Raw genomic sequence first — 20,000 nt, 5'->3', positions numbered from 1 at the left:
GAATGAACTATCTTACCCAGGACCGCCGGAGCAGTGTGGACCAGTGGAGGACTACACAATCATGAGGTTTGATATCGACTTGTGTGTTTCAATAGGGTACCGATGGTATGTTTTGAACCGATTTGATTTAGCCATTCTGAAGTCATCACTTGGTTGAAGCGCTGAACTAGGGAGGGGCATCGTTTACATATATATTGGTTTTCGCATGCTCTACTAGGTTAATGTCATAGGGTTGGCTATCGAGCATGCCCAAGTGATGACTTGATTGTGTGCTTGCTTGAATTCTTCACATTTCATACCATCGGTTAGTTGTCGAATCATTCCTCGATCATAACCTTCGTTCTTGGTTCATGTATGCTCTCTTCCACATAGGGCAAGCTAGAATTAACTATCTTACCCAGGACCGCCGAAGCAGCGTGGACCAGGGGAGAACTATACTTTGTCTTGTATGCCCTCTTCCACATAGGGCAAGCTAGAACTAACTATCTTACCCAGGACCGCCGAAGCAGCGTGGACCAGTGGAGGACTATACTTTGTTCATTACACCACAGTATTAAGTATGGTGTCCTCTTCCACATAGGGCAAGCTAGAACTAACTATCTTACCCAGGACCGCCGAAGCAGTGTGGACCAGGGGAGGACTATACTTTATACTTCACACACTAGCCATACTGAAGTCATCACTTGGTTGAAGCGCTGAACTACGGCGGGGTAATCGTTTACAGGTTATAATCATATAGCTGCATGCTCATTAGTAGATAATGGAATATTGTATGGCAATATGAGCATGCCCAAGTGATGACTTTGTTTCAAGCTCAACAGGTAGGGTATTGAGTCCTCTTCCACATAGGGCAAGCTAGAATGAACTATCTTACCCAGGACCGCCGGAGCAGCGTGGACCAGTGGAGGACTCTATACTTTATACTTCACACCACAGTATTGAGTACGACTTGCATAAAGCCCCTAATGAGAACCACGAGGGCTCTCTCAATGTAGAACCACGAGGGCTCTAGTACCGATTCTCTCGGTACGGCTTGGTCCGTGTTCCTTTATGCTTGTACTCTAAGTATTAAGTATTGTGTCCTCTTCCACATAGGGCAAGCTAGAACTAACTATCTTACCCAGGACCGCCGAAGCAGTGTGGACCAGGGGAGGACTATACTTTATACTTCACACACTAGCCATACTGAAGTCATCACTTGGTGGGGGTGAACTACGGCGGTATCTATCGTTTTGGTTCGGTCTATATAGGGTCGCTTGCATGCTCATTCGAATATAATGTAATTGTGTATGGCAATATGAGCATGCCCAAGTGATGACTTTGTTTCAAGCTCAACAGGTAGGGTATTGAGTCCTCTTCCACATAGGGCAAGCTAGAATGAACTATCTTACCCAGGACCGCCGGAGCAGCGTGGACCAGTGGAGGACTCTATACTTTATACTTCACACCACAGTATTGAGTACTTCTTGCATAAAGCCCCTAATGAGAACCACGAGGGCTCTCTCAATGTAGAACCACAAGGGCTCTAGTACCGATTCTCTCGGTACGGCTTGGTCCGTGTTCCTTTATGCTTGTACTCTTAGAAAGTCTCAACCCGGAGGTCTTGACTTTGATTGTCATAGTTGGACTACGACGGGGTATCCGACTCATCGAATACCCCAGAAGCACACCATCTTTCGGGTAGGCGGTACGCGTACCTCCGGACGCGGAAGTCTCAACCCGGAGGTCTTGACTTTGTATTGTCATAGTTGGACTACGACGGGGTATCCGACTCATCGAATACCCCAGAAGCACACCATCTTTCGGGTAGGCGGTACGCGTACCTCCGGACGCGGAAGTCTCAACCCGGAGGTCTTGACTTTGTATTGTCATAGTTGGACTACGACGGGGTATCCGACTCATCGAATACCCCAGAAGCACACCATCTTTCGGGTAGGCGGTACGCGTACCTCCGGACGCGGAAGTCTCAACCCGGAGGTCTTGACTTTGATTGTCATAGTTGGACTACGACGGGGCATCCGACCATTGCTGATCGAACACCCCTGATTCACCATCTTTCGGGTAGGCGGTACGCGTACCTCCGGACGCGGAAGTCTCAACCCGGAGGTCTTGACTTTGATTGTCATAGTTGGACTACGACGGGGCATCCGACCATTGCTGACCGAACACCCCTGATTCATCATCTTTCGGATAGGAGGTGCGCCCACCTCCGACGCGGAAGTCTCAACCCGGAGGTTCGGACTTAGAGTTTTTCCCATTTAAAAGTTTTTCTCTTAGCCATACTGAAGTCATCACTTGGTGAACGATTGAACTAGGGCGGGTTAATCGTTTATAGGTATCATGTGGTTTGCATGCTCTCTTAGGTTAAGGTCATGTGGTTGGCTATCGAGCATGCCCAAGTGATGACTTTGTTTCACGCTTGCTTGATTTCTTCATGATTCCCTGTTATATAGTGTAATCATTCGAGAACAGGGAATCTTTGGTTTTGCTCAACAGGTATTGGATGTCAACTTGGTATCTAGATCGCATTAAGTCTCAACCCTTAGGTTCGGACTTGTATAGTGACATCTTGTTACGGTCTTGAGTCTCAACCCGCAGGTTCGGACTACTTAGTGTTTGATCGAATATAATATGGCAACTTGTGCCTAAGTCTCAACCCGCAGGTTCGGACTTCTGTTTATTTGGCCAATGTATGTATAAGGCAACTTGTGCCTAAGTCTCAACCCGCAGGTTCGGACTTGTGTATTTGTTCGAAGTCATGTATAAGGCAACGTGTGCCTAAGTCTCAACTCGCAGGTTCGGACTTGTTAGTGTTTCGTCAACTTTCATATGGCAACTTGTGCCTAAGTCTCAACCCGCAGGTTCGGACTTGTGTATTTGTTCGAAGTCATGTATAAGGCAACTTGTGCCTAAGTCTCAACCCGCAGGTTCGGACTTGTGTATTTGTTCGAAGTCATGTATAAGGCAACGTGTGCCTAAGTCTCAACCCGCAGGTTCGGACTTCTATAGTGTTTCGTCAATTATCATATGGCAACTTGTGCCGAAGTCTCAACCCGCAGGTTCGGACTTCTATAGTGTTTCGTCAATTATCATATGGCAACTTGTGCCGAAGTCTCAACCCGCAGGTTCGGACTTCTGGAAGGATCACTTGGCCACTAATGATCCTTCCGCAGGTTCACCTACGGAAACCTTGTTACGACTTTTACTTCCTCTAAATCATCAAGTTCGGTCAACTTCGATAAAGCAGACGCGGTTCACGAGGATCCAGCGAACGATCATCTCCAAAGACCTCACTAAATAATCCATCGGTAGTAGCGACGGGCGGTGTGTACAAAGGGCAGGGACGTATTCAACGCTGGCTGATGACCAGCACTTACTAGAAGTTCCGAGTTCATATGGACCATTGCAATCCATAATCCCTACTAAGTGAGTATTTGAGTGATTTCCCGTTCCTCTCGGAATAGGAGACACGCTGCTACCCACATTGTAGCACGCGTGTAGCCCAGAACATCTAAGGGCATCACGGACCTGTTATCGCTCGATCTCATTTTGCTAAACACAAATTGTCCTGCTAAGCAGCGTACCGTAAGTGCACTTGCGCACACGAACAGCGAAGGTGTCAGGTCATACTCCACCGAAAGGTCCTAACCCGTTCCAATCGGCATCGACGCATTAACGCTGACTGCGTTCTAGTTAGCATATGTGAGTCACGTTCGTTATCGGAATTAACCAGACAAATCAATCCACGAACTAAGAACGGCCATGCACCACTACCCTTAAATTTGAGAAAGAGCTATTAATCTGTCTCACCTCCATAAGTTCGGACCTGGTAAGTTTTCCCGTGTTGAGTCAAATTGAACCGCAAGCTCCATTTCATTGTGGTGCCCTTCCGTCAATTCCTTTAAGTTTCAACTTTGCAACCATACTTCCCCCGGAACCTGACTTTGGTTTCCCGGAAGCTACTGAGAGCACCTGGTTGTAGCGTCTCCCAATTGCTAGTTGGCATCGTTTACGGTTAGAACTAGGGCGGTATCTAATCGCCTTCGATCCTCTAACTTTCGTTCTTGATTAAAGAAAGCATCCTTGACAAATGCCTTCGCTTTAGTTAGTCTTACGACGGTCTACGAATTTCACCTCTCGCGCCGTAATACTAGTGTCCCCAACTACTTCTGTTAATCATTACCTCCGGTCTGAGTACAAACCAATGAAAGATTAGACCAAGGTCGTATTCCATTATTCCATGCAAGATTATTCTAGGGCGTTTGGGCACCCTGCTTTAAGCACTCTAATTTGTTCAAGGTAAACGTGAGCGGTCGAGCTCTATGTTACACTTGCACCCGTTGAAGGGCACACCATGACACAGACTTGGTGCCCTACCACACCATTGAGTCGCAACCAGATTCCGACTTGGCCCACCGACCACGGGTTGACCGGGTCGGCGGAGCCGGACTGTGTTGGACAAGTATCAACTTCGAACGTTTTAACCGCAACAATTTTAATATACGCTAGTGGAGCTGGAATTACCGCGGCTGCTGGCACCAGACTTGCCCTCCACTTGATCCTCGTAGAAGGATTTATGCTCTACTCATTCCAATTATGAAACATCATTAAAGAGTTTCATATTGTTATTTCTCGTCACTACCTCCCCGTCCCGGGATTGGGTAATTTACGCGCCTGCTGCCTTCCTTGGATGTGGTAGCCATTTCTCAGGCTCCCTCTCCGGAATCGAACCCTGATTCCCCGTTACCCGTTGCAACCATGGTAGTCCTCTATACTACCATCCATAGTTGATAGGGCAGATATTTGCGAGATCTGTCGTCGGTGCGAGACCATACGATCAGCATCATTATCCAGACTTCAACTCAATGACACGGAGAACCCGCGATTGGTTTGACTAATAAGTGCACCAGTTCCCGCGAGGGTCCTGGCATGTTGCATGTATTAGCTCTAGATTTTCCACAGTTATCCAAGTAACTAGGTTGATGATCTCGTAAATTATAGCTGTTATACTGAGCCTTATGCGGTTTCACATTAAATCTGTTTGTACTTAGACATGCATGGCTTAACCTTTGAGACGAGCGTATATTACTGGTAGGATCAACCAGAATTCCGACTTTGCGTTCGAATGTTCATTGTCCCATTGCACCCGGAGGAGCAAACACCACGTTCTATATGTTGTCAAGTCCGGTAGCACACGGGAGGCGAGCCCCCGTGCGAACCTCATTGCCCTCGTATCACACACACCCGATGCACCGGACAGGCACTTGAGCGGCATTCGACTCCGCTAAGCGCTCGTGCGCCCGATTGTGCATGCGCTGACGGGGCCTTCATACCCCTACCACAGCGACCTTATGCCAAACTTCCATGAATACTTAGGTGAGCTGACAAGGGCCTTCATTTCCCTACCATCAACTAAAGGACACGCTAGGCGCGTCCGATCATTGCAACTGCGGGGCTTTCATACCCCAATCACCACAGTACGCAATTCACCAGAGTTTAATCACAACCCCCCCGGACATGGCACACTATTAACTTGCAACAAAACTTAGTGTGTGCCGGGCACATCGGTTCCACAAAATCATTCCCGATGTACCCCAATTGGGGTTGCGAACGCATTCACGGTCCTCTGACACACCCAACCAAGCGTGGATACTACATACCTCAAACACCCAGTACACTAACAGACAAATCAATATATGGTTGCTTTCCCCCAGACATTTGCCAATCACTTGGCACCCGGACGGGAACTCGCTCCTGATTGCGCCAATGCCACCCATTTGCCAAGAGCGAGTTCTGTATGTAGATTTCATTTGGAAAGACAACCGTGTACTGGATATTCTATCCGACGATTACAGATGACGAGTACGAGACTCGACTACACTCACGGATAATACATTTTGGGTCGAGATTGCTTTCGGGGTTTTCGATTGGTCTTGCGCTTGTAAACGTATAACTTTGACTTGTGGTAACCTCGGTATGTTAGTCGATCACGTGGTTGTGAACTGGTAAGGGTGAGCAATCTGTTCACTTGCACTCTGGGTAGGAATAGGTGAGCGCTATAGGTTAAGATCATTGTATGGTTCCATCGTGATGACTTTCGCTAGATAGTAGGATGTTTGGATAGTTATAACGTTTTTGGCCATTTGTTCATAGTGTTCGGTTCATTGAGGAATTCGATTGGTCTTTGCTTCACACACGTGGTCGATCACTTGGATGTGAACTAGGGTGAGAATAAGGTGTTCACTAGTGCTCTTAGGTTTTGGATCAGTACTGAGCACTTGATTGGTTTCGCATAATATGTATCCATAGTGATGACTCTTTCCAGCTTAAGATTTCGTGACCGGTTTCGAATCCTTCCCACGTTCGCTTTTACTTGGTTAGGTTTTCGAGTGTAGATTTGAAAGCAATCTCATGTATGTATCCCATCTGATATAAGCCACTGACAGTTCATGTCACCTCGTTCAACTCTCGCTGGGTCACAGAAGTATGTTACTGCGCCCATTATCCCTACTCGGATAGGTTCGGTTCGTTCGTTTTATACTACGGTGAGTAAACTCAATTTGTGCATCGCATAGCCATGGAAAGCAAGCTTTCGCGGGCCTCTTCGACTGTTTTGATACGAGCTGTGCCCGTGATGCTTGTCATCCCAGGATACTAGACCCCTTTGGACGACCGCATGACCATCAGAAAGTAAATTCCACGTTCGATTTGGGGTGTGAACCCCGAACATAAAGTCTTTGTGTAGAACCACGAGGGCTCTATAGTACCGATTCTCTCGGTACGCTTGGTCCGTGTTCCTTTATGTTCGTACTCTTGTGAATAAGATTCACGTTCGTTTTGGGATATTTGCTACTGTCACCGTTTGAGTACTATGGGGCTTGAACCCCTAACATAAAGTCTTTGTGTAGAACCACGAGGGTTCTATAGTACCGATTCTCTCGGTACGCTTGGTCCGTGTTCCTTTATGTTCGTACTCTTGTGTGTATAATATTCATGTTCGGTTTGGGATATTTGCTACTTTCACCAGGGTCCCGTTCTTCATACAAGTCTGCCTTGCTAATGTGGTAACTTTATAGTGTAGTTCTGACATCCCAATTTTGGGACTTAGCCGATTTTTCGTATATTTCCATATGACCCATAGGGTCCCTTTCTTCATACAAGCTTGCCTAGGGCGATCGGTCAAAACTTGTCTTACTATTCGATTGGTCTTCGCACTTTCACCCTAGGCAGTTCGCCTAGGTCTGTCTTCTTGAGGAGGCCAAAACCCGAAATAAGGAGGTTCGGCCGACCCTGAAACCTCCCCTGTCTGAACTACACTAACCCGATTTTTCAGGGTCCTCAGCGCCATACAACTTTGCCTAGGTCACTTGTACTCTTGACTTAGGCCATCCGACTTGGTCCGTGTTTCTTCCTAGGGTTCACCTAGGTACTTTGCCTTGCTTGATGTGGTAACTTTTTAGTGTAGTTCAGACATCCTAATTTTGGGACTTAGCCGATTTTTCATGTATTTCCATATGACCCATAGGGTCCCTTTCTTCATACAAGCTTGCCTAGGGCGATCGGTCAAAAACTTGTCTTACTATTCGATTGGTCTTCGCACTTTCACCCTAGGCAGTTCGCCTAGGTCTGTCTTCTTGAGGAGGCCAAAACCCGAAATAAGGAGGTCCAGCCGACCCTGAAACCTCCCCTGTCTTAACTACACTAACCCGATTTTTCATGGTCCTTAGCGCCATACAACTTTGCCTAGGTCACTTGTACTCTTGACTTAGGCCATCTGACTTGGTCCGTGTTTCTTCCTAGGGTTCACCTAGGTACTTTGCCTTGCTTGATGTGGTAACTTTTTAGTGTAGTTCAGACATCCCAATTTCGGGACTTAGCCGATTTTTCGTATATTTCCATATGACCCATAGGGTCCCTTTCTTCATACAAGCTTGCCTAGGGCGATCGGTCAAAACTTGTCTTACTATTCGATTGGTCTTCGCACTTTCACCCTAGGCACTTTGCCTAGGTCTGTCTTCTTGAGGAGGCCAAAACCCGAAATAAGGAGGTTCAGCCGACCCAGAAACCTCCCCTGTCTGAACTACACTAACCCGATTTTTCAGGGTCCTCAGCGCCATACAACTTTGCCTAGGTCACTTGTACTCTTGACTTAGGCCATCTGACTTGGTCCGTGTTTCTTCCTAGGGTTCACCTAGGTACTTTGCCTTGCTTGATGTGGTAACTTTTTAGTGTAGTTCAGACATCCCAATTTTGGGACTTAGCCGATTTTTCATGTATTTCCATATGACCCATAGGGTCCCTTTCTTCATACAAGCTTGCCTAGGGCGATCGGTCAAAACTTGTCTTACTATTCGATTGGTCTTCGCACTTTCACCCTAGGCAGTTTGCCTAGGTCTGTCTTCTTGAGGAGGCCAAAACCCGAAATAAGGAGGTTCAGCCGACCCAGAAACCTCCCCTGTCAGAACTACACTAACCCGATTTTTCAGGGTCCTCAGCGCCATACAACTTTGCCTAGGTCACTTGTACTCTTGACTTAGGCCATCTGACTTGGTCCGTGTTTCTTCCTAGGGTTCACCTAGGTACTTTGCCTTGCTTGATGTGGTAACTTTTTAGTGTAGTTCAGACATCCCAATTTTGGGACTTAGCCGATTTTTCATGTATTTCCATATGACCCATAGGGTCCCTTTCTTCATACAAGCTTGCCTAGGGCGATCGGTCAAAACTTGTCTTACTATTCGATTGGTCTTCGCACTTTCACCCTAGGCAGTTTGCCTAGGTGTAGCTTCTTGAGGAGGTCAAAACCCAAAATAAGGAGGTTCAGCCGACCCAGAAACCTCCCCTGTCAGAACTACACTAACCCGATTTTTCAGGGTCCTCAGCGCCATACAACTTTGCCTAGGTCACTTGTACTCTTGACTTAGGCCATCTGACTTGGTCCGTGTTTCTTCCTAGGGTTCACCTAGGTACTTTGCCTTGCTTGATGTGGTAACTTTTTAGTGTAGTTCAGACATCCCAATTTTGGGACTTAGCCGATTTTTCATGTATTTCCATATGACCCATAGGGTCCCTTTCTTCATACAAGCTTGCCTAGGGCGATCGGTCAAAACTTGTCTTACTATTCGATTGGTCTTCGCACTTTCACCCTAGGCAGTTTGCCTAGGTGTAGCTTCTTGAGGAGGTCAAAACCCAAAATAAGGAGGTTCAGCCGACCCAGAAACCTCCCCTGTCAGAACTACACTAACCCGATTTTTCAGGGTCCTCAGCGCCATACAACTTTGCCTAGGTCACTTGTACTCTTGACTTAGGCCATCTGACTTGGTCCGTGTTTCTTCCTAGGGTTCACCTAGGTACTTTGCCTTGCTTGATGTGGTAACTTTTTAGTGTAGTTCAGACATCCCAATTTTGGGACTTAGCCGATTTTTCATGTATTTCCATATGACCCATAGGGTCCCTTTCTTCATACAAGCTTGCCTAGGGCGATCGGTCAAAACTTGTCTTACTATTCGATTGGTCTTCGCACTTTCACCCTAGGCAGTTTGCCTAGGTGTAGCTTCTTGAGGAGGTCAAAACCCGAAATAAGGAGGTCCGGCCGACCCAAAAACCTACCCTGTCTGAACTACACTAACCAGATTTTTCAGGGTCCTCACCGTCATACAACTTTCCCTAGGTCACTTGAACTCTTGACTTAGGCCATCTGACTTGGTCCGTGTTTCTTCCTAGGGTTCACCTAGGTAGTTTGCCTTGCTTGGTGTGGTAACATTTGAGTGTAGTTCTGACATCCCCATTTTGGGACTTAGCCGATTTTTCGTAAAATACCATATGACCCATCAGGGTCCTTGCCTTCATATAAGTTTGCCTTGCTTGGTGTGGTAACATTTGAGTGTAGTTCTGACATCCCCATTTTGGGACTTAGCCGATTTTTCGTAAAATACCATATGTCCCATCAGGGTCCTTTGCTTCATATAAGTTTGCCTTGCTTGGTGTGGTAACTTGTTAGTTTAGTTCTGACATCATCATTTTGGGACTTAGCCGATTTTTCGTAAAATACCATATGACCCATCAGGGTCCTTGCCTTCATATAAGTTTGCCTTGCTTGGTGTGGTAACATTTGAGTGTAGTTCTGACATCCCCATTTTGGGACTTAGCCGATTTTTCGTAAAATACCATATGACCCATCAGGGTCCTTTGCTTCATATAAGTTTGCCTTGCTTGGTGTTGTAACCTTTGAGTGTAGTTCTGACATCATCATTTTGGGACTTAGCCGATTTTTCGTAAAATACCATATGACCCATCAGGGTCCTTTGCTTCATATAAGTTTGCCTTGCTTGATGTGGTAACATTTGAGTGTAGTTCTGACATCCCCATTTTGGGACTTAGCCGATTTTTCGTAAAATACCATATGACCCATCAGGGTCCTTTGCTTCATATAAGTTTGCCTTGCTTGGTGTGGTAACATTTGAGTGTAGTTCTGACATCCCCATTTTGGGACTTAGCCGATTTTTCGTAAAATACCATATGACCCATCAGGGTCCTTTGCTTCATATAAGTTTGCCTTGCTTGGTATGGTAACTTGTTAGTGTAGTTCTGACATCATCATTTTGGGACTTAGCCGATTTTTCGTAAAATACCATATGACCCATCAGGGTCCTTGCCTTCATATAAGTTTGCCTTGCTTGGTGTGGTAACATTTGAGTGTAGTTCTGACATCCCCATTTTGGGACTTAGCCGATTTTTCGTAAAATACCATATGACCCATCAGGGTCCTTTGCTTCATATAAGTTTGCCTTGCTTGGTGTGGTAACATTTGAGTGTAGTTCTGACATCCCCATTTTGGGACTTAGCCGATTTTTCGATCAATTCCATATGACCCATCAGGGTCCTTTTTCTTCATATAAGTTACCCAAGACTTAGTGTTTTTTACCTTTGGACACCAATATCACCCTTACGGGTATCTTTGATCTTCGCACCATGTATTGACCAAATGTAGGTCTTGCTATGCCAAACTTATAATTGTTCTACACCAAGTCTCTATCTTGAACCATTAAGGCTCTAACTTGCACCAATTGCTTGGTACTCTTGGTCCGTGTTTCATCGCATACTGACTTCTTGACTTAGTGCTTTTTTCCTTTGGACACCAATATCACCCTTGCGGGTATCTTTGATCTTCTCACTTTGTATTGACCGAATGTAGGTCTTGCCATGCCAAACATATAATTGTTCTACACCAAGTCTCTATCTCGTACCGCCAGCTCGGTACATTCGATTAACCTGCCCTTAAGGCACCCGGGACTTAGCCATTTTTTCACATTTTTCATGATTTTGAGGCAACTTTTCTCGACTTTGTCACCTTATATCACCAAGATCCTTTCCCTTTAGCGCTTCACTCTGTTCGTATGATATTTAGCGCTGACTATCACCTTTCTATCGCTGAGCTCAACTTCTTATTCGGTGCCATAGAGCCAGAGATATTTGGTGTATGCTGTTATAAGGGAAGTTTGTCACTTTTCCAAAGGCCCACTTTGGGACGCCCATATCTCACCTTCAGGTATCTTCGATCTTCTTGTCGTCTATGGACGAAACTTAGGTCTTGTCTTGGCCAACTTATAAATGTTCTACGGCCAAGCCGTATCTCTTACCGCCAGCCCGGTATTTTTGGACTTAGTCGGATTTTCGCCTCTCGTGGTAACAATTTCTGACTTTGACTCACAATAACACCTGAACGGTCACATGCTAGCGCTTTGCTTGGCAAGAATTATAGTTAGCGCTTCCTTTTCTCTTTCCATCGATACCTTGTTCGTTCCATTCCATGCCATACAGCCGAAGTTATGATGTTTCCCGTTTTCCATATCATGTGGAGCTTATGCTCTGGGAAAACCATCTAACACCTGTACCACCCTTTTAGGTACCACCGATCTCGACACTATGTTCGGGCCAAATATAGGTTATAACATGCCCAACTTATAATTGTTCTACACCAAGTCTCTATCTCTTACCGCCTGCTCGGTATTTTACTCGTAAGTCCAAATTTCACAACTTGTACTTTTTGGCCCAATGTACTCGAGTTTCAATTTTGGTAACATTTTTCGACTTTGTCGTTTAATAACTTCCAAATCATGCTAGTTAGCGCTTTGCTTTCTTCTAGTCGTATCTAGCGCTGGGTGTTACCTTTCCAAAACATATCCTAGCTTTACAATCCATGCCATACAGCCGGAGCTACATGGTGCACAAGTCAAATCCATTTTAGCCATGTTTCATTTTTGCCAATTTTTGACCACTCGTATCACCCATCCAGAGTGGTCCGATCTTCTCGCTTTCTATGGCCGACTTTTAGGTCTCGTAGAGGCAAACTTATAAGTATTCTACGTCAACCCGCTATCTCTTACCGCCTGCTCGGTATTCTTGGTCTTGTGTGATTTTTGGCCATTTTGGTATTATTTTTCCACTTTGTCGCTTAATAACTCAGTTTTGCTCAACACTTAGCGCTTCGGTTGTTTGGGATTATAGTTAGCGCTCGGTTCGACCTTTCCAACACTGATCTTAACTTGTCGATCCGTTCCATACAGCCTGAGTTATTCGCGATACCGTGTTTCAACCCATTTCTCAAGTCTCGTTTTGGTCCAACTTTGAACCAGCCATATCACCCTGATGGGTACCTCCGATCTTCTCACTCTATATTGGCCAAAGTTAGGTCTTGTGGTAACGTACTTATGATTGTTCTACGCCGTGTTCGTAGCTCTTATCGTTCGCCCGCTATTTTCGATCATAAGGTGAATTTTCGCCTCTAAACCACCATTTTTCACCTTTGCCCTCTAATATGACCGACTTGCTCAACACCTAGCGCTTCGCTTGGTAGGACACATAGCTAGCGCTCGTCAAGACCTTTCCAACGCATATCCAAGCTTTCCGATCCGAGCCATACAGCCTGAGCTATAGGCGATACCGTTTTTCCCATTTTCTTGGTCACATGCACTTTAGGGTACCCCTTTTTGCCTTTGACCCTTAATACCTCCTCCGGGTCACTAGTAGGCGCTTAGCTTGGTAGGAAACATAGCTAGAGCAGGCCTTCACCTTTCCAAAACTGCCTCAAGTGTACCGATCCGACATCTAGAACCAAAGTTATGGTCATTCCCATCATGCTCTACTTTCATGGTCAACCTCCACCAAGCACACCTAGGTTGGACCAACTTTCACCAACTCATCTCGAACCCCAAATTTGCTTCGACCTACTAGGTTTCCCTAGTAAAGTGGTCAAAACATCCATTACAACACGACTGGTCTTTCTGGTGGTCGACCTAGGCGACTTTGTTCGACGACCACCACCCCATGGAACTAAAAGACGTCCCTTGATACGGACCACCGATACATTTTCCGGCCTGTCTAAACTACACTCATCGAAATTTTTTTGGGTCCCCACCGTCATACAAGTTTGCCTAGGTCAAGTTTTTCTTCCGGATCGGCCGCGGACCTCACTTTTCATTATCTAGGGAGGCCATAGGGCCCCAAAAGGGGTTTTTTAAAATTTTCGACACTTTCGACTTTGGTCGGATTTTTTCCGATTTTGGTCCGACCTAGGGACTTGGTGGTCCAAGGAGCCTCGGGACCAAACTTTTTTCTCAGGGGTCCCTACCTCCATACAACTTTGCCTAGGTCAATTTTTTGTTCCAAATCGACCGCGGATTTCACTTTTCAATATCTGGGGCTCGTGTAGAGTCCGAATATGAGGTTTTCTCATTTTTCGACATTTTCGACTTTTTTCGACTTTTTTCGGGTTTTTCGACCTAGGGGTCCGCCGAACAAATTTTGGGTCAAAAATTTTTATTGAACTAGTCGAAAGTACGCAAAAAGATAAGACTTTTTGCCGAAGACACCATGCCCCGGAACCGACTCCTTCCCCTTCAAAATTGGGGACAAACGTGATTTTTGAAACTTTTCCTTAGGGAGCCCAAGACTTAGAAAATTTTCAAATTCTCGATTTTTCGATTGCGAGCTATCGCTTTGCGGTCTTCGGCAATGTTGTAGATCTCGACGAGATAAGACTTTTTGGTCAAGGGACATTTTGCCCTCCGACCCCTCCTTCCCCCCGCAAATCGCCCCCCAAAGTGCAATTTTTGCATTTTCACCTCTTTGCACGCACTGTTCGGCCCAAATGGCCACTTTCTATGGGTCTGAGCGCTTTGCGGTCTTCGGCAAACTTTTAGAGCGTACCAAGTCCTAATTATAATTGTTCTACACCACCTTCGTACCTCTTCATCCCTGGCCGCTATTCGCGTACCAAGGTAATTTTTGTTCATTTTGTCAACATTTTTCATCTTTGACTGCTTATATCGGCCTTGCCATGAACCGATAGCGCTTCGCTGTGTTCTAACGTAAGTTAGTACTGCTCAATACCTTTCTAAATCATGTCTTAGATTGTCATTTGCTTGCATACAGCCGGAGCTATGAGCGATACCGTAAAAAGTACCGAAACTTGGAAAAATCCTTTGATCGCCCATATCCCCCCTTTGGGGGCCAGATATCGAAAAAAGTTCTGATTCAAAAAGTTGCGCATTAACGTGTTCTAGTTATGCCTAGAACATTTCACTTCGCTAGCTGGCCTGCAACTTAGCCGTAATTGGGATTTTAGGGTGTTCTTGGAGGGCCCATTTCCTGCGACTTGGTATCTTTTGGGCCCAATGTTTCTCTAATATCTCCACGAGTTTTCCAGATAGCCTTTTCAAACTTTCAGGGTGCCTAGAACACCTCAAGACCTTTCCAACGCTATGCCGTTTGCCTCGCTCGGACATCTACAGCCAAAGTTATTCGAGGTACACGGTACCTTACCCTGTTTTCTCAGTACTTGGTCGAAAATTTCGATCAGCCATATGACCGACTTGGACAACCCTGAGCGGGTTGGCCCCATATAACTAAACTTTCGTCTCGTGGAGGCAAACTTATAAATATTCCACGTCAACTCGCTATCTCGTACCGCCTTGACGGTATACTTGGTCCAAGGGCCATTTCCAGCGACTTGGTCGCAATTTCGCTCTAAGTTTCGCTAATACCTTCGTCCGTGGACATGGTGATTTTTTGTTCGTATTTTTCCTTGATAGTCCCACTCAAGACTATTCCATACCAGAGCCAAGCGTCCCGCTAAGTGCCATACAGCCTGAGCAGTAATTCATGAAAGGTACCTCTACCAGTTTTTGCCATACTTGGGTACAAACTTTGGATCGCCCATATCTCCACTTTGGAGGCCAGCCAGCATCTTGGCCTCATATACTTTTTTGTTGGTCATACCATGCACCAAATATAATTGTTCTACGCCAACTTGCTATCTCTTCTCCAACTTGCCGTTATTCTTGGTCCAAGTCCCATTTCATTCGTTTTTGGACCCATTTTGCTATATGTTTCACTAATAGCTTCGGCCATGGACAAGCTGATATTCTGTTTGTATTTTTGCTTGATAGTCCCACTCAAGACCATTCCAAAACACACCGCAACTTGTCGCTCGGTGGCAAACTGACCGAGTTATAATTCATGAAAGATACCTCAACTTGGTACACCATGTGGTCGGCCCAAACCATATACCGACCAAACGACCGACTTGGAGCACCCTGACCGGGTTGCCCCCATATAATGAAAGTTGCGTCTCTACACGCCCAACTTATGAATATTCTACGCCAAGTCGCTATCTCTTACCGGTAAGCCGGTATTCACCTTCCAAGGGTGATTTTGGTCAAGCGCCATTTCCTGCGACTTGGTCCCCGAATTGGACCATCATCACCTAATATCTCCGTGGTCTTTCAACTCAGCCTCATAAAACTTTCAGGGTAGATAGGTCTCCCCAAGACCTTTCCAACGGTGAGCCGTTTGCCTCGCTCGGCCATCTACAGCCGAAGTTATTAATGGTACTTGGTACCTTACCCTGTTTTTTCCATACTTGTTCGTACTTGGGTACAAACTTTGGATCGCCCATATCTCCACTTTGGAGGCCAGCTAGCACCTTGGCCCCATATACTTTTTTGTTGGTCATGCCATGCACCAAATATAATTGTTCTACGCCAACTTGCTATCTCTTCTCCAACTTGCCGTTATTCTTGGTCCAATTCCCATTTCATTCGTTTTTGGACCCATTTTGCTATATGTTTCACTAATAGCTTCGGCCATGGACAAGCTGATTTTCGATTGGTATTTTTCCTTGATAGTCCCACTCAAGACCATTCCAAAACACACCGCAGCTTGTCGCTCGGTGGCAAACTGACCAAGTTATAATTCATGAAAGGTACCTCAACTTGGCACACCACGTGGTCGGCCCAAACCATAAACCAACCAAACGACCGACTTGGAGCACCCTGACCGGGTTGGCCCCATATAATAAAAGTTGCGTCTCTACACGCCCAACTTATGAATATTCTACGCCAAGTCGCTATCTCTTACCGGTAAGCCGGTATTCACCTTCCAAGGGTGATTTTGGTCAAGCGCCATTTCCTGCGACTTGGTCCCCGAATTGGACCATCATCACCTAATATCTCCGTGGTCTTTCAACTCAGCCTCATGAAACTTTCAGGGTAGATAGGTCTCCCCAAGACCTTTCCAACGGTGAGCCGTTTGCCTCGCTCGGCCATCTACAGCCGAAGTTATTAATGGTACTTGGTACCTTACCCTGTTTTTTCCATACTTGTTCGTACTTGGGTACAAACTTTGGATCGCCCATATCTCCACTTTGGAGGCCAGCCAGCACCTTGGCCCCATATACTTTTTTGTTGGTGATACCATGCAACAAATATAATTGTTCTACGCAAGCTTGCTATCTCTTCTCCAACTTGCGGTTATTTTTGACTCAAGTCCCATTTCCATAGTTTTTGGTACCAATTTGCTCTATGTTTCGCTAATAGCTTCGCCCAAGGACTTTGTGATTTTTTGTTCGCATTTTTCCTAAATAGTCCCACTCAAGACTATTCCAAATCACACCTTAGCTTGTCGCTCAGTGCCATACAGCCAGAGTTTTAATTCATGAAAGGTACATCACCTTGGTACACCACGTGGTCGGTCCAAACCATCAACCAACCATATGACCGACTTCGAGTCGAGCTAGCGGCTAGGCTCAATATAATGAAATGCGTGTCTTGATGCGGGCTACTGACGGTCTGAACAATGTAGCTCGCTAGCTCGTCTCTAAACTTGTGTTTTGGTCGAATATTGGGTGTTCATGTACCACTTCGGGTAACATGGACTTTGGTGCAACTTTACCACTTGTGCACTTAATAACTTCCCGGTCATTCAAGTCTTTGCCTTCATACTTTCAGGGTAGTTAGGTCTCGTCGAGACCTTTCCATACATATGCCAAACTCATCGATCGGACATCTATAGCCCGAGTTATTCGCGGTACACCGTATCTTACCCTGTTTTTTCCTCAATTGGGTACAAACCTTGGAACACCCATATCGCCCCTTTAGAGACTAGCTGGCACGTTGGCCTCATATAATGATAAGTGCACCTCAACTAGGGCTACTGACGGTCAGAACATTTCAACTTGCTAGCTCGGGCCCACACTTGTGTTTTTCTCGAATATATGGTTCAAGTGTGCCACTTTGGGCACTTTTGGACATTTTGTCCCCACACAACTTTCTTGCCTTGGTAGATAGGGTCTTGTGATCTTGGGCAAAAAGATGCACCAAGATATAGTCTAACTTTCGTTCTTGTACCGCAAAGCGCTATCTCAAACACCCGAGGAGATAGAAAGTGATTATGTTCGGTATATCGGTCTTCCATGGCCTACTATGGTAAACCCCTGCAGGTATGCAACCGAAGGTGCTTGGTACATGTATTTGGTGCAATATCGGTGCAAAGTAGGTGTTTCCTTGATCGGGCTATAACTTTCTTGGTTGATGTTGGATTGCTTTGCGGTCTTCGGGGGATAGTTAGGGAACATGTTGGCCAACATTTCCTTATTCCTCAGCCTGGCCGTACCTCTTACCGTCTAGGCGGTATACATGCTCTAAGTTGGAACTTGTGTTCCTTTGGGTAACTTCTCTGACTTTGACGCTTAATAACTTTCGTTCATATGCAGTCTAAGCTCTGCAACTCTCAGGAAAGCTAGTACTACTCATTTCCTTTCCATATCAGTCTTTGGCTTGTCGATCCGATGTCTACAGCCTTACTTATTCACGTTCCCTGTGAAGGTAGGTTTTTGCCCATTTTCCAGTTCATGTGGTAACATTCCCGGACTTTGCCGGCTTTCTCTTCATGTGGTAACTTGCTTGCTCATGTGGTAACTTGGAAGTGTATTTCTGACAGACCCAATCTGGGACTTAGCCGATTTTTCTCTTCATATCATATGGATCCATCACTAGGCCATCTTGCTTGCTTGTGTGGTAACTTGATAGTGTATGTCTGACAGACCCAATCTGGGACTTAGCCGATTTTTCTCTTCATATCATATGGATCCATCACTAGGCCATCTTGCTTGCTTGTGTGGTAACTTGGAAGTGTATTTCTGACAGACCCAATCTGGGACTTAGCCGATTTTTCTCTTCATATCATATGGATCCATCACTAGGCCATCTTGCTTGCTTGTGTGGTAACTTGGAAGTGTATTTCTGACAGACCCAATCTGGGACTTAGCCGATTTTTCTTTTCATATTATATGGATCCTGGACTTAGCCGATTTTTCTCTTCATATCATATGGATCCATCACTAGGCCATCTTGCTTGCTTGTGTGGTAACTTGGAAGTGTATTTCTGACAGACCCAATCTGGGACTTAGCCGATTTTTCTCTTCATATCATATGGATCCATCACTAGGCCATCTTGCTTGCTTGTGTGGTAACTTGGAAGTGTATTTCTGACAGACCCAATCTGGGACTTAGCCGATTTTTCTCTTCATATTATATGGATCCTGGACTTAGCCGATTTTTCTCTTCATATCATATGGATCCATCACTAGGCCATCTTGCTTGCTTGTGTGGTAACTTGGAAGTGTATTTCTGACAGACCCAATCTGGGACTTAGCCGATTTTTCTCTTCATATTATATGGATCCTGGACTTAGCCGATTTTTCTCTTCATATCATATGGATCCATCATTAGGCCATCTTGCTTGCTTGTGTGGTAACTTGATAGTGTATTTCCGACAGACCCAATCTCGGACTTAGCCGATTTTTCTCTTCATATTATATGGTTCCATCACTAGGCCATCTTGCTTGCTTGTGTGGTATCTTGAAAGTGTATGTCTGACAGACCCAATCTCGGACTTAGCCGACTTTTCTCTTCATATAATATGGATCCTGGACTTAGCCTGTTATTAGGTTATTATATATGGATCCTGGACTTAGCCGATTATTAGGTTATTATATATGGATCCTGGACTTAGCCGATTTTTCTCTTCATATAATATGGATCCGGGACTTAGCCGATTATTAGGTTATTATATATGGATCCTGGACTTAGCCGATATTTCTCTTCATATAATATGGATCCGGGACTTAGCCAATTTTTCTCTTCATATAATATGGATCCGGGACTTAGCCGATTTTTCTCTTCATATAATATGGATCCGGGACTTAGCCAATTTTTCTCTTCATGTGGTAACGTATGCCAATCGCTCACAAGTCATGGGATAAGGGTACTTGTGTTCTTCCATCTTCTAAGTCCCGCACGGGGACATCGTGATCGCCCCAAGTCCGGAATAGCGCCAAGTCAAGCCCCACGGTGGCCGTGCAGGACCTGTTAGCGGCGGCCCCACTGACAGCACTAATCCGGACTTAGAAATTATATCTTTCTAATCGAACACCACACACGCAACACCACCATACCACCATCTCCTTGCAAGTACCTAAGTACCCGCAACTCCATGGTGAAGGCAATGTCACTCCATCACCAACCTCTTTGCATTGCAAGCACTTGCGTACCTACAACACTCCGAAGAAGGCAACGGCGCGCGATGCTCGACTCCACACACCTCACCACACCACACCACCGATGGCCAGCCAGCCAGCCAGCCCAGCTAAGGGCTAACCCACC

This window comes from Anopheles coustani (assembly GCF_943734705.1).
Source record: "Anopheles coustani chromosome X unlocalized genomic scaffold, idAnoCousDA_361_x.2 X_unloc_59, whole genome shotgun sequence".
Lineage (NCBI taxonomy): Eukaryota > Metazoa > Arthropoda > Insecta > Diptera > Culicidae > Anopheles > Anopheles coustani.
The sequence above is the reverse complement of the archived record's forward strand: the minus strand, read 5'-3'. Positions refer to the sequence as shown.